Here is a 13,182-nt window from a genome sequence, read left to right as displayed (position 1 = left end):
AGACTACTATGAACAATTATATGCCAACAAATTCGAAAACATAGATGAAATGGACAATTTTCTAGAAACACACAGCCCACCAAAACTGAATCAAGAAGAAATAGGTAACTTGAACAGACTGACTACTAGAAATGAAATAGAATCTGTAATTGAAAAACTCCCTACAAACAAAAGTCCAGGACCAGATGGTTTCACAGGTGAATTCTACCAAACATACAAAGATCCCTCTCAAAGTCTTCCAAAAGACTGAAGAAGTGGGGACTTCCCTGGTGGCACAGTGGTTAAGAATCTGCCTGCCAGTGCAGTGGACATGGGTTCGATCCCTGGTCCGAGAAGATCTCACATGCCACCACAACTACTGGGCCTTGCTCTAGAGTCAGTGAGCCATAACTACTGAGCCCATGTGCCACAACTACTGAAGCCCACATGCCACAACTACTGAGACCCACACACCACAATTACTGAAGCCTGCATGCCTAGAGTCCATGCTCTGCAACAAGAGAAACCCCCGCTTGCTGCAACTAGAGAAAGCCCATGCACAGCAATGAAGACCCAATGCAGCCAAAAAATAAATAAATTAATAAATTTTTAAAAATTCGACATCCGGACTTCCCTCGTGGTGCAGTGGTTAAGAATGCCCCTGCCAATGCAGGGGACAAGGGTTTGAGCCCTGCTCCGGGAAGATTCCACATGCCGCAGAACAACTAAGCCTGTGCGCCACAAGTACTGAGTCTGCGCTCTAGAGCTCAGCAGCCACAACTACTGAGCCCACATGACACAACTACTGAAGCCCACACACCTAGAGCCCATGCTCCACAACAAGAGAAGCCACCACAATTAGAAGCCTCCGCACTACAACAAAGAGCAGCCCCCACTCACCACAACTAGAGAAAGCCTGTGTGCGGCAACAAAGACCCAAAACAGCCAAAAATTAAAAAAATTTTTTTAATTGGTAGGAAAGAGGTAAAACTGTCATTATATGCAGATGACATAACACTATATATAGAAAACCCTAAAGACTCCACACAAAAAACTACTAGAACTGATAAATGAATTAAACAAAGTAGCAGGATACAAGATTAACATACAGAAATCTGTTGCATTTCTTTACACTAACAATGAAATATCAGAAAGGGAATGTAAACAAACAATTCCTTTTACAACTGCATCAAAAATAAAATACTTAAGGAATTCCCTGGCAAGCCAGTGGTTAGAACTCAGTGCTTTCACTGCCAGGGCCCAGGTTCAATCCCTGGTGGGGAACTAAGATCCTGCAAGCCATGCAGTGTGGTCAAAAATCAATCAATCAATAAATAAAGATTGAACAAATGACAGCAGCCTCGTTTTGAAAAATATTTTTAAATAATTAAAATAAAAGAGGAATAAATCTCACCAAAGAGGTGAAAGACTTATATGCTGAGAACTACAAAATTAATAAAGGAAACTGAAGATAATTCAAAGAAATGGAAAGATAGTCCATGCTTTTGGATTGGAAGAATTAATATTGTTAAAACGGCCATACTACCCAAAGCAATCTACAGATTTAACGTAATCACTATCAAAATACCCGTGACATCTTTCACAGAACTAGAACAAATAATCCTAAAATTTATATGGAACCATAAAAGACCCAGAATTGCCTAAGCAGTCCTGAGGAAGAAGAACAAAGCAGGAGGCATAGCCCTCCCAAACTTCAGACAGTACTGCAAAGCTAATCAAAACAGCCTGGTATTGGCACAAAAACAGATATACAGATGAATGGAAGAGAATAGAGAGCCCAGAAATAAATCCATACACCTTTGGACAATTAATCTTTGACAAAGGAGGCAAGAATATACAATGGGGAAAAGACAGTATCTTCAGCAAGTGCCGTTGGCACTCCATACAAATGGAAACCAAAAGATAGGGTAGCTATACTCATATCAGACAAAATTGATTTTAAGACAAAGACTAATAAGAGACAAAAAAGGGCATTAAATTATGATAGAGGGGTCAATCCAACAGGAAGATACAACATTTATAAATATTTATACATCCAACATAGGAGCACCTAAATATATAAAGCAAATATTAACAGACCTAAAGCAAGAAATAGACAGCAATACAATAATAGTGGGGGATTTTAATGCCCCACTTTCTTCAATGGATGGATCATCAAGACAGACAATCAATAAGGAAACAGCAACCTTAACACTTTAGACCAGATAAATTTAACAGATATATACAGAACACTTCATTCAAAAATATATAAAATATATTCTTCTCAAATACACATGGAACATCCTCCAGGAGAGATCATATGTTAGGCCACAAAACAAGTCTCAGTAAACTTAAGAAGACTGAAATCATATCAAGAATCTTTTCTGACCACAAAGGAATGAAACTAGAAATAACTTACAAGAAGAAAACTGGAAAATTCACAAATATGTGGAGATTAAACAACATGCTACTGAACAGCCAATGAGTCAAAGAAGAAATCAAAAAAGAAATCAAAAATACCTTGAGACAGGGACTTCCCTGGTGGTGCAGTGGTTAAGAATCCAACTGCCAATGCAGGGGACATGGGTTCAAGCCCTTGTCCAGGAAGATCCCACATGCTGCAGAGCAACTAAGCCCTAGTGCTACAACTACTGAGCCCGTATGCCACAACTACTGAAGCCCGCGTGCCTAGAGCCCACGCTCCGCAACAAGAGAAGCCCATGCACCGCAATGAAGAGTAGCCCCTGCTTGCCGCAACTAGAGAAAGACCTCATGCAGCAATGGAGACCTCATGCAGCAATGAAGACCTTGCGCGGCCAAAAATGAATAAATTTATTTTTTTTTAAAATACCTTGAGACAAATGAAAATAGAAATACAACATACCCAAACTTATGAGATGCAGCAGAAGCAATTCTAAGAGGGAAGTTCATAAATGATAAATACCTACATCAAGAAACAAGAAAAATTTCAAACAACCCAACTTTACACCTCATGGAAATAAAAAAGAACAAATGAAACCCAAAGATGGTAGAGGAAGGAAATAAAGATCAGAGTGGAAATAGCGACTAAAAAGACATTAGAAATACCAATGAAATGAAGAGTGGGTTCTTTGAAAAGAAACAAAATTGACAAACCTTTAGCTGGACCCACCAAGAAAAAAGAGGTCTCAAATAAAACCAAAACAACAGAGGAGACATTACAATTGATACCACAGAAACACAAAGAATCATAAGAGACTACTATGAACAATTATATGGCAACAAATTTGACGACCTAGAAGAAATGGATAAATTCCTAGAAACATACAACCTACAAGATTGAATCATGAAGAAATAGAAAATTTGAGCAGACTGACTACTAGCAGTGAGTTTGAATCTGTAATCAAAAATCTCCCAACAGGGCTTCCCTGGTGGCGCAGTGGTTGAGAGTCCACCTGCCGATGCAGGGGACACGGGTTCGTGCCCCGGTCTGGGAAGATCCCACATGCCGCGGAGCGGCTGGGCCCGTGAGCCATGGCTGCTGGGCCTGCGTGTCCGGAGCCTGTGCTCCACAACGGGAGAGGCCACAACAGTGAGAGGCCCGCGTACCACAAAAAAAAAAGAAAATCTCCCAACAGTTAATGCATTGGTTGTTTCGCTAGGAAGCGTAGTAGTAAGCGCTAATATCATTCTTCCTAATGAACGTACAACCTGGTACATATTTCATCATGAAATGGATTGTGAAGTGGCACTATTATCACTTACACTACTACTTTCTGGGTGCAGCATCAGAATCCGTCAAGTTTGGGATCAAGTCAGACATAGACCCACTTAGACAAATATCTTGACCTGCTAGTTCGGATGAGTTGATTTACAAGAGTGGATTCTAGCATGTAAAGAACATACAGCAACTTGCTTTGGACCAGTCTTACATAAAGGGGTTTGTGGTTGAAGGAAAAGAGCTACTAAACCACTCCTCCGAAAAGTGAACCTCACAGGTGTTTCTGCTGGTTTCAGTTGAGAGAAACTACGTGGTTTATGAACAAACTCATAGACGTGTTGTTTCACAAGCTTTTGATTTTTTCCGGTAAAAGCACCTCTTCAGGGTACCATGTTACCTTTTATCTTCCAGTTCCAAATAGCTTGTCGAGTTTATTATATCCCTTGTATTGTAGCCGACCCCATGTGTATCAAGAGCACACAACTCATCCTGTGTGTATCACGAGCAGTGAAGGCACTTGACCCTGAAGCCAGATTCCCACGCAGGACCCAACATTGTCCTGTTGGTTCCCAATTCCTGAACTTGCGGCTTTATTACCAAAGCCAAACAAAAACACTACAAGGAAACTGCAGATCAATATCCCTTATGAACACCAATACAAAATCCTCAACAAAATACTAGCAAACAGAAATCAACAGCATATTAAAGGGATTATACTCCATGACCAATGGAATGTATTCATGTAATGCAAGGATGGTTCAACATACAAAAATTATTCAATATACACTAATATGCCAAATCAAGAAAATAAAGGGGAAAAAAACACATGATCATCTCAATTGATGCAGAAAGGCATTTGACAAGTTCAGCATCCTTTCATGATAAAAACACTCAACCAAATAGGAATAGAAGGAAACTATCTCAACATAATAAAAGATATGTATGAAAACTCAAAACAAACATCATACTCAATGGTGAAAGACTAAAAGCTTTTCTTCTAAGATTAGGAACAAGGCAAGGATACCCAATTTCACCACTTCTACTCAAATAATACTGGAAGTTCTAGCCAGAGCAATTAGGCAAGAGGAAGAAATAAAAGGCATCCAAATTGGAAAGGAAGAAGTAAAATTATTTCTGTTTGCAGATGATATGAGCTCATGTGTAGAAAATCCAAAAGCCTCCACAAAAAAGCTACTGGAGATAATAAATGAATTCAGCAAAGTAGAAGAATACAAAGTTAACACACAAAAATCAGTTGCATTTCTATACACAATGAACTATCTGAAAATGAAATTACAAAAACAATTCCATTTACAATAGCATCAAAAAGAATAAAATACTCAGCAATTAACTTAAACAAGGTGGTAAAGACTTGTACAATGAAAAGTATAAAACATTGCTGAAAGAAGTAAAAGACGCAGAAATAAATGGTAACATATTGCATGTTCATGGATTGGAAGACTTAATATTATTAAATATTAAATACTTAATATTATTAAAATGTCAATACTACCCAAAACAACCTACAGATTCAATGCAATCTCTATCAAAATCCCAATGATGTTTTTTGCAGAAATAGAAAAACCCATTCTAAAATTCATATGGAAACTCAAAGGGCCCCGAATAGCCAAAACAATCTGGAAAGAACAAACTGGATAGCTCACACTTCCTGATTTCAAAACTTACGACAAAGCTACTGTAATCAAAACAGTGTAGTTTTAACATAAAGACAAACATATAGACAAATGGAATAGAATATAAATAGCCCAGAAATAAACCCTCACTTACATGGTCAAATGATTTTTGGCAAAGGTGCCAAGACCATTCAATGAGAAAAGGACAGTCTTGTCAACAAATGGTGCTGGAGAAACTGGGTATCCACGTGCAAAGAATGAAGTTGAGCCCTTACCTCACACCATAGACAAAAATTAACTCAAAATGGGTCAAAGACCTAAATATAAGACCTGAAGCAATAAAACTCTTAGAAAAAAATTGGACAAAACTTCACAACATTGGATTTGGCAATGATTTCTTGGATATGACACCAAAGGCACGGGTAACAAAAGAAACACAAATTAGACTTCATGAAAATTTTTAAAATTTTGTGCATCAAGAGACACTATCCACAGAGTTAAAAGGCAACACACAGAATGGGAGAAAATATATGCAAATTATGTATCTAAGGGATTAATATGCAGAATATGCATAGAACATCTAAAATTCAACCAAAAAACAACCTAATTCAAGAACAGGCAAAGGACTTGGATATTCCAAAGAAGATAAACAAATGGCCAATAAGCACAGGAAAAATGCTCAACATCACTCAGTCATTAAGGAAATGCAAATCAAAACCACAATGAGGTACTACCTTATACCCATTAGGATGGCTACGATCAAAAAAACTAAAAACAACAAATGTTGGTGATGAGGTGGATAAACTGGAAAACTTGTGCCTTTTTGGTGGGAATGTAAAATGGTTCAACCACTGTGGAAAACAGTATAGCAGTTCCTCAAAAAATTAGAAATAGAATTACTATATGATCCAACAATCCCACTCCCAGGTATATACCCCAAAGAATTTAAGGCAGGGGCTCAAAGAGATATTTGTACACCTATGTTCACAGCAGTATTATTCACAATAGCTAAAACATGGAAGCAACTAAGTGTCCACAGCTGATGAATGGATAAGCAAAATGTCGTATACACATACAATGGAATATTATTCAGCCTTAAAAAGAAAGTACATTCTCCAAAATGCTACAACATGGATGAACATTGAGGACATTTTGCTAAGTGAAATAAGCCAGTCACCAAAGACAAATACTGTACGATTCCACTTGTATGAGGTACTCAGATTAGTCAAATTCATAAAGACAGAAATTGCAATGGTGGTCCTAGGGTGGGAAGAGTGAAGAATGGGGAGTTATTGTTTAAAAAGTATAGAGCTTCAGTTTTACAAGATGAAAAGAAATATGGTGATGAACTGTGACAATGGTTGCACAACAATGTGTATGTATTTAATACCACTGAACCGTACAGTTAAAAATGGTTACGGCAGTAAATTTGATGTTACGTGTATTTCACCACAATAAAAAAAAAAACAACAACACTAAAAAGCTCACTATTCTTACTGAGATTCAGCCATTTTTCTTGCATAAATGCTTCCTGAATTGCTGCAAGCCTTTGGTTAATTTCCAGAGTCTGGAAAAGTTAACTCTGACCATTTTGGCCAGTTTTCTCATTGTTTTTATAGAGGAGAGAATTTTTGGAGATCCTTACTTTGTTGTTTTTGCCAATACCCATGGCTTTGCATTGTGCATATCCCCATGGCCGCCTGCTTCTACCGCCTGGGGAAAAGTAAAGGCTATAATAACCCCAGGCCAGGGCTTCCCTGGTGGTGCAGTGGTTAAGAATCCACCTGCTAGGGCTTCCCTGGTGGCGCAGTGGTTGAGAGTCCGCCTGCCGATGCAGGGGACACTGGTTCATGCCCCGGTCTGGGAAGATCCCACATGCCGCGGAGCGGCTGGGCCCGTGAGCCATGGCCGCTGAGCCTGCGCGTCCAGAGCCTGTGCTCCGCAACGGGAGAGGCCACAACAGTGAGAGGCCCACGTACCGCAAAAAAAAAAAAAAAAAAAAAAAAAAAGAATCCACCTGCCAATGCAGGGGACACAGGTTTGAGCCCTGGTCCAGGAAGATCCCACATGCCGCGGAGCAACTAAGCCCATGCGCCACAACTACTGAGACTGCTCTCTAGAGCCTGTAAGCCAGAACTACTGAGCCTGTGTGCCACAACTACTGAAGCCCGCACGCCTAGAGCCCGTGCTCCGCAACAAGAGAAGCCACCAGAATGAGAAGACTGCACACTGCAACAAAGAGTAGCCCCCACTCGCCACAACCAGAGAAAAGCCCGTGCTCCGCAACAAAGACCCAATGCAGCCAAAAATTTTAAAAAAATTTTTAAATGATAATAACCCCAGGCCATTAGGAAAATTCCTGCTGGCTAGAAAGGGCCCCAGCTCGACCTGAAAAGCTCACCTCTGCCAAAGATGAACAATCAAAGAGGAACCTGTGCAAAGATACTAGATGAAAAAGGGAGGGGAAAAGCAGGACAAACATGAACACTGAAAAACACTTAGAAAATTCTTACCAGAAATCACGTGAAAAAATCCCATCAGATATTTCATCTTCAATTTTTAAAAAGCCAGCTCTTCCATGAAACCAGAACCCCAGGATGAGAGTAAAAAGATGTATGAGCACTGCATAAAAAAGGAGCAAAATGTGAACTGGCAAAACCCAGGAAATAAGTGAAAGAAAGAAAAGTAAAGCAACACAGAAGAGAAGATGAAATTGGAAAGTATCACAGGGAAAAGGGAGGCTGAGGCACACAGAAAGGGGTTTAAAGGACCGGTCTTTGAAGAGTGAGCAAGATGAAATGAAAATACTTAAACAGGCTTAAAAGGAAATAATATACATGGCAAGTGGGCAAGAGAGAATATACACACACACACACACACACATATGTTATTGGCATCCCTAAGGAAGCAAATCCAAAGACGGACTTAAAAATGCAATCCTGGGACTTCCCTGGTGGCGCAGTGGTTCAGACTCCGCACTTCCAATGCAGGGGGCCCAGGTTCAATCCCCGGTCAGGGAACTAGATCCCACAAGCATGCTGAAACTAAGAGTTCGAATGCCACAACTAAGGAGCTGGCAAGCCACAACTGAGGAGCCCTCGAGCTGCAACTAAGACCCTGTGCAGGGCTTCCCTGGTGGCGCAGTGGTTGAGAGTCCGCCTGCCGATGCAGGGGACACGGGTTCGTGCCCCAGTCTGGGAAGATCCCACATGCCGCGGAGCGGCTGGGCCTGTGAGCCATGGCCGCTGGGCCTGTGCATCCGGAGCCTGTGCTCCACAACGGGAGAGGCCACAACAGTGAGAGGCCCACAAACCGCAAAAAAAAAAAAAAAAAAAAAAAGACCCTGTGCAACCAAATAAATTAAAATAAATAAATAAAATAAATATTTAAAAAAACAACAACAGAATCCTGACACGGCTTCTGACAATGAGAAAACACATGAAACAAGTAGAAAGGCCAGGTCCTATTAAAAGGGGATATAAATGGTGAACACTTCCAATGCTGGTAAATTTGCTGGACTTCAAAGATAAGAATCCTTTGAACCAAAAAAATAAATAAATAAAATCCTTTGAACCAACAGGCAAACAGATCACATCACATCAGAAATATGGCAGGGCTCACACGACCCTACACCTATAGTCAGTGTTGGATAACAGTGGAGCCAGTGAGGCCTCAAAATGCAGGAAAAAGCAAACATTACCCAAGACATTTATACTCAGCGCAAATAGTTTTGTACATGCTCAAGGACTATTGTTCTCAGAAGCCTTCCTGAGGAAAAGACTCAAAGGTGAAATTCAGCCACCCAAGAGGGAAAGTCAGAACAGAAGATCTGGTGTAGCAGGTCTCTTGTGATGACCTGGAAGAGGACTCCTGCCTCTGTGTTCACTGCCCCATTTCATACCCCAGGTGGATCATTTTAACACCCCCTTCTCCATAAACAAAATTATTTTCAGTAATAATCATGTTCTAATCAGTAATCATTTTCTTGACTCATTCTTCAGCTTTAAAATAGCTATTAAAAAGAATAACTTCAAAATTTAAAAATATTCAATCAAGCAAAGTATTTCATGTATGAAAATTTGTGCCGACCAAAGAATATATACATATACGTGCGTGCGCGCGCGCACACGCACACACTTGCAGTTTACACTCAATTTTGCTATTTAAAATTTTAAACACAAAATAAAAACTTTAATTGATCACATAAAGGCTGACAGAATTAAAATTATACCAGTTCTGTTTTATAATTTTTACAACCACTATGCCATCATTGTTTATTTCATATTCACTAATTAAATGCAGGAATACACAGTACAGCTGGGGCTGGAGACACACAATACACCTGAAGTGAGCTTGAAGGATTTTAAACCTCTAGGTCCCAACTTTCCTAATGAATCTATGTAACTGAGTTTATATGGGTGTGTGTTGGGTCAGGGGGAGGTTTCCTACTATATCAATTGAGAGTTCTCCAAATTAGCTTCCATGTAGACTATAAAGCATAAATAATAAAAATGTGCTAATTTGAAGCACATGGTTTTTTACCGAAATTCAACAATGACCAAAGCAATTGTAACAAAAGATTTGGGGAGGGGTACATTTTACCACTAATACTGTTTAGGATTGCCAGTGCAAGGTTTTACAATAAAAAGCAGACAAGCTATTAGGTTTTATCATTGTTTTTAAAATTCTCTACATCTGTCTCATCAATTTTACATTTTGCAACCTTGCTATGATCTAAGAAAGAAGTCACAGGTACAAAAGTAAAAGTGGGGGCTTCCCTGGTGGCGCAGTGTTTGAGAGTCCGCCTGCCGATGCAGGGGACACGGGGGTCCGGGAAGATCCCACATGCCGCGGAGCGGCTGGGCCCGTGAGCCATGGCCGCTGAGCCTGCGCGTCCGGAGCCTGTGCTCCGCAACGGGAGAGGCCACAACAGTGAGAGGCCCGCATACCGCAAAAAAAAAAAAAAAAAAAAAAGTAAAAGTGGGCAGTCATTAAACAGGGAAAACAGTCCCTATTTTTTTTTTTTTTTTGTACGCGGCCCCCTCACTGTTGTGGCCTCTCCCGTTGCGGAGCACAGGCTCCAGACGCGCAGGCTCAGCGGCCATGGCTCACGGGCGCAGCCGCTCCACGGCATGTGGGATCTTCCCGGACCGGGGCATGAACCCGTGTCCCCTGCATCGGCAGGCGGACTCTCAACCACTGCACCACCAGGGAAGCCCAACAGCCCCTATTATATATTCAAGCTAGACCACCTAAATCAACACAAGGTAGAATTACAACAACAAATCTCCACAGACCATGCACTCCCTTAGTGCCAGCACCTGGGGCTGACATGCCCGCTGCCCGCCCTAGTCCAGCACTAGAATCTCCCCAGTCCTCCTCCTGCCCCTGTTACTTGACCCTGGAAACTCACTGCTCCAGATCCCCAGCCAGGGGGGTACTCACGCTTGGAGGCGCTGCCCTCTGGGTCAGGCACAGACAGACACTGACACACGTGCTGTGGAGAAAGGTGTCCCGCTGGCTGCTCCAAAGATCCATGCAGGGGCAAGCAACAAAGCCCAGAAGACACTGGAACTGAAGACAACGGTGAATAAGGACATGAGCGTCATGGCCCAGCAGAGAAGTGACAAGATGCTGCCAGAGAAAGCAGAACGAGACCTGAATTGAATGAGCCAGAAGAGGTTCCACCTATCAGAAGAGGCCAGCAGTCTGATTGCCTACAAGCTGAAGGGTATTAGTGCTTCAGAATTTGCAAATTGTCCCGGCCTGACAGCCAAGGAGAGGGCAATTGTTTTTGATCTGGAACCCGTGGTTTTCACCAGGCACCTGGGAGCCTATAATTATCATGCTTTATTGGGAACTGGTGCATTTGCCATTTTCTTCCAGGGAACTTTCTTTTCCGTCAAGAGTAGAAGATATCAGAGGACTGAACAACGGGCTCCACAGAAATCTTTTTCTTAATAATAAAATAAGTTATTTCAAAACGTCAATTTATGACGCAAAGAGCAAAACAGCTATGATCTCTTTTGAAGAAAATAATGTACAAAAGGCGAATTCACCTGAAGAGGTGCCTGGGCTTTACAATGCACTCTTCTAGAAGGCTTGAGGATCTGGATCAAATGCAGTGGGTAAAATCTGCTTGTCTGTGGGCTGGGGTGTGGGGTGGAGGGGGCGGGGTGGACGGGCAGGGGAGGAGGAGCTGAGGGAAAAGAGAAGGTAAAGGAGATAGGGGAAACTTGTAACAAGGAATTTGGTATAACTTTAGGAAGGAAAAGAAAAGCCCTTAAAGAAACAAAACTGATTAGAAAGAAGATGAAGTCTGAATGCCTTCAAATTCTAGAGAAGAAAAATACCGGATCCAAGAAGAGCACGGAGCAGTTATCATGGGAAGCTTCAGATGAGAGCAACATTCCAAGCCTTCCGCCGACTCCAGAAGACTTCATGCAAGAGCGCCCCCTACTGGCCACACGGTGCAATCACGAGGGGGCTCTAAAACCTCGGACTCTAGGCCCCACCCACTTCCAGAGAGCCTCACTTAATGGGTCTTAGGTGTGGCCTGATTGTTGGGATTTACAACTCCCCAGGTGATTCTAGTGAGCAGCCAGGATTGACAACCAGAAACTCTGACTTCTGAAAAAGAAAGAAATTGAAATTTTGGATAATTGCATTATACAGCTGACAATGACAGGATGACAATGCCTTAAAGCTGGAAAAGGCCATGAACAAAATTCTGGTTAAAAAATACTGTACTTGAGCTGGAAAAAACTCAAATGTTCATCAACAGGAGAACGGACAACCAATCTGCTCTATCCACACACTAGGATACCACTCAGTGATAAAAAAGGAACAATCTTATACAGGCACCAAGGATACATCTCAAAAACATTATGCTATGCTGAGTAGAAAAAAAAATCAGGGCCTCCCTGGTGGCGCAGTGGTTGAGAGTCCGCCTGCCGATGCAGGGGATACGGGTTCGTGCCCCGGTCTGGGAGGATCCCATATGCCGCGGAGCGGCTGGGCCCGTGAGCCATGGCCGCTGGGCCTGCGCATCCGGAGCCTGTGCTCCGCAACGGGAGAGGCCACAACAGTGAGAGGCCCGCATACCGCAAAAAGAAAAAAAAAAAAAAAAAATCAGACACAAAAGAGCACTTCCTATATGGTTTTGATTATGTGAAGTCCAAGAACAGGCAAGATTAATCTGTGGTGACAGAAATCAGAACAGTGGTTGCCCCTGGGGAGCAGAGGTGGGAATTGACCGGGAAAAGCCACAAGACAGAATGTTCTCTGTGTTGTTTTGAGTGGTGGCTACACAGGTGCATACATTTTCAAAATTCATCAAACTGGACACTTAATATCAGAGTATTTTTTGCATGTAAATTACACTCAATTTTTTAAAAAGAGTCCTGTACTTGAAAGAGTGACCATTTCTAATCAAACTGAGTGATGAGGTGTAAGCCTGACAAGAGCTATATTCTGCCACAGAGATGGTGGAGCAGAAATGCAGAACCTTGCAGCATAGAGCAGACACCTTTAAGTACTGCATCAGCAGAGAAAGGAGCTTGGCAGGAGAAGCTGGCTTGAGAAAGAATGAATGGGGGAATTCCCTGGCAGTCCAGTGGTTAGGACTTGGCACTTTCACTGCCGTGAGCCAGGTTCAATCCCTGGTCAGGGAACTAAGACCCCACAAGCTGCCAAAAAAAAAAAAAAAAGCATGAATGAACAGGAGGAGAGCAGAAGCTCTTAGCTACAGAAGAAGCAAAAAACTTCTAAGCAAAAAACTCAAGAACGGGAAGGCAAATTACAGAAAGGAGAGAGGGAGAGAGAATGATCAGTCTAATAAAAAGTAGACTACTCTTCATGATCAGAAAG

General features: G+C 41.8%; 1 long non-coding RNA gene across 1 annotated transcript in view; it reads right to left on the bottom strand.

Moving 5' to 3' along the window:
• The window catches only part of LOC308623236, a 133,843-nt gene that overhangs the window by 80,507 nt on the left and 40,154 nt on the right, over nucleotides 1-13,182 (bottom strand). Inside the window, exons 6-7 of the long non-coding RNA XR_014016793.1 lie at nucleotides 11,667-11,943; nucleotides 10,759-10,887 (exon numbers count right to left, since the gene is read on the bottom strand). This is a non-coding gene — a long non-coding RNA (uncharacterized lncRNA). The remainder of the gene's footprint in view (nucleotides 1-10,758; nucleotides 10,888-11,666; nucleotides 11,944-13,182) is intronic.

The sequence above is a fragment of the Mesoplodon bidens genome (assembly GCF_964165515.1).
Source record: "Mesoplodon bidens genome assembly, chromosome: 10".
NCBI lineage: Eukaryota > Metazoa > Chordata > Mammalia > Artiodactyla > Ziphiidae > Mesoplodon > Mesoplodon bidens.
This window is presented reverse-complemented; position numbering and strand designations above follow the sequence as displayed.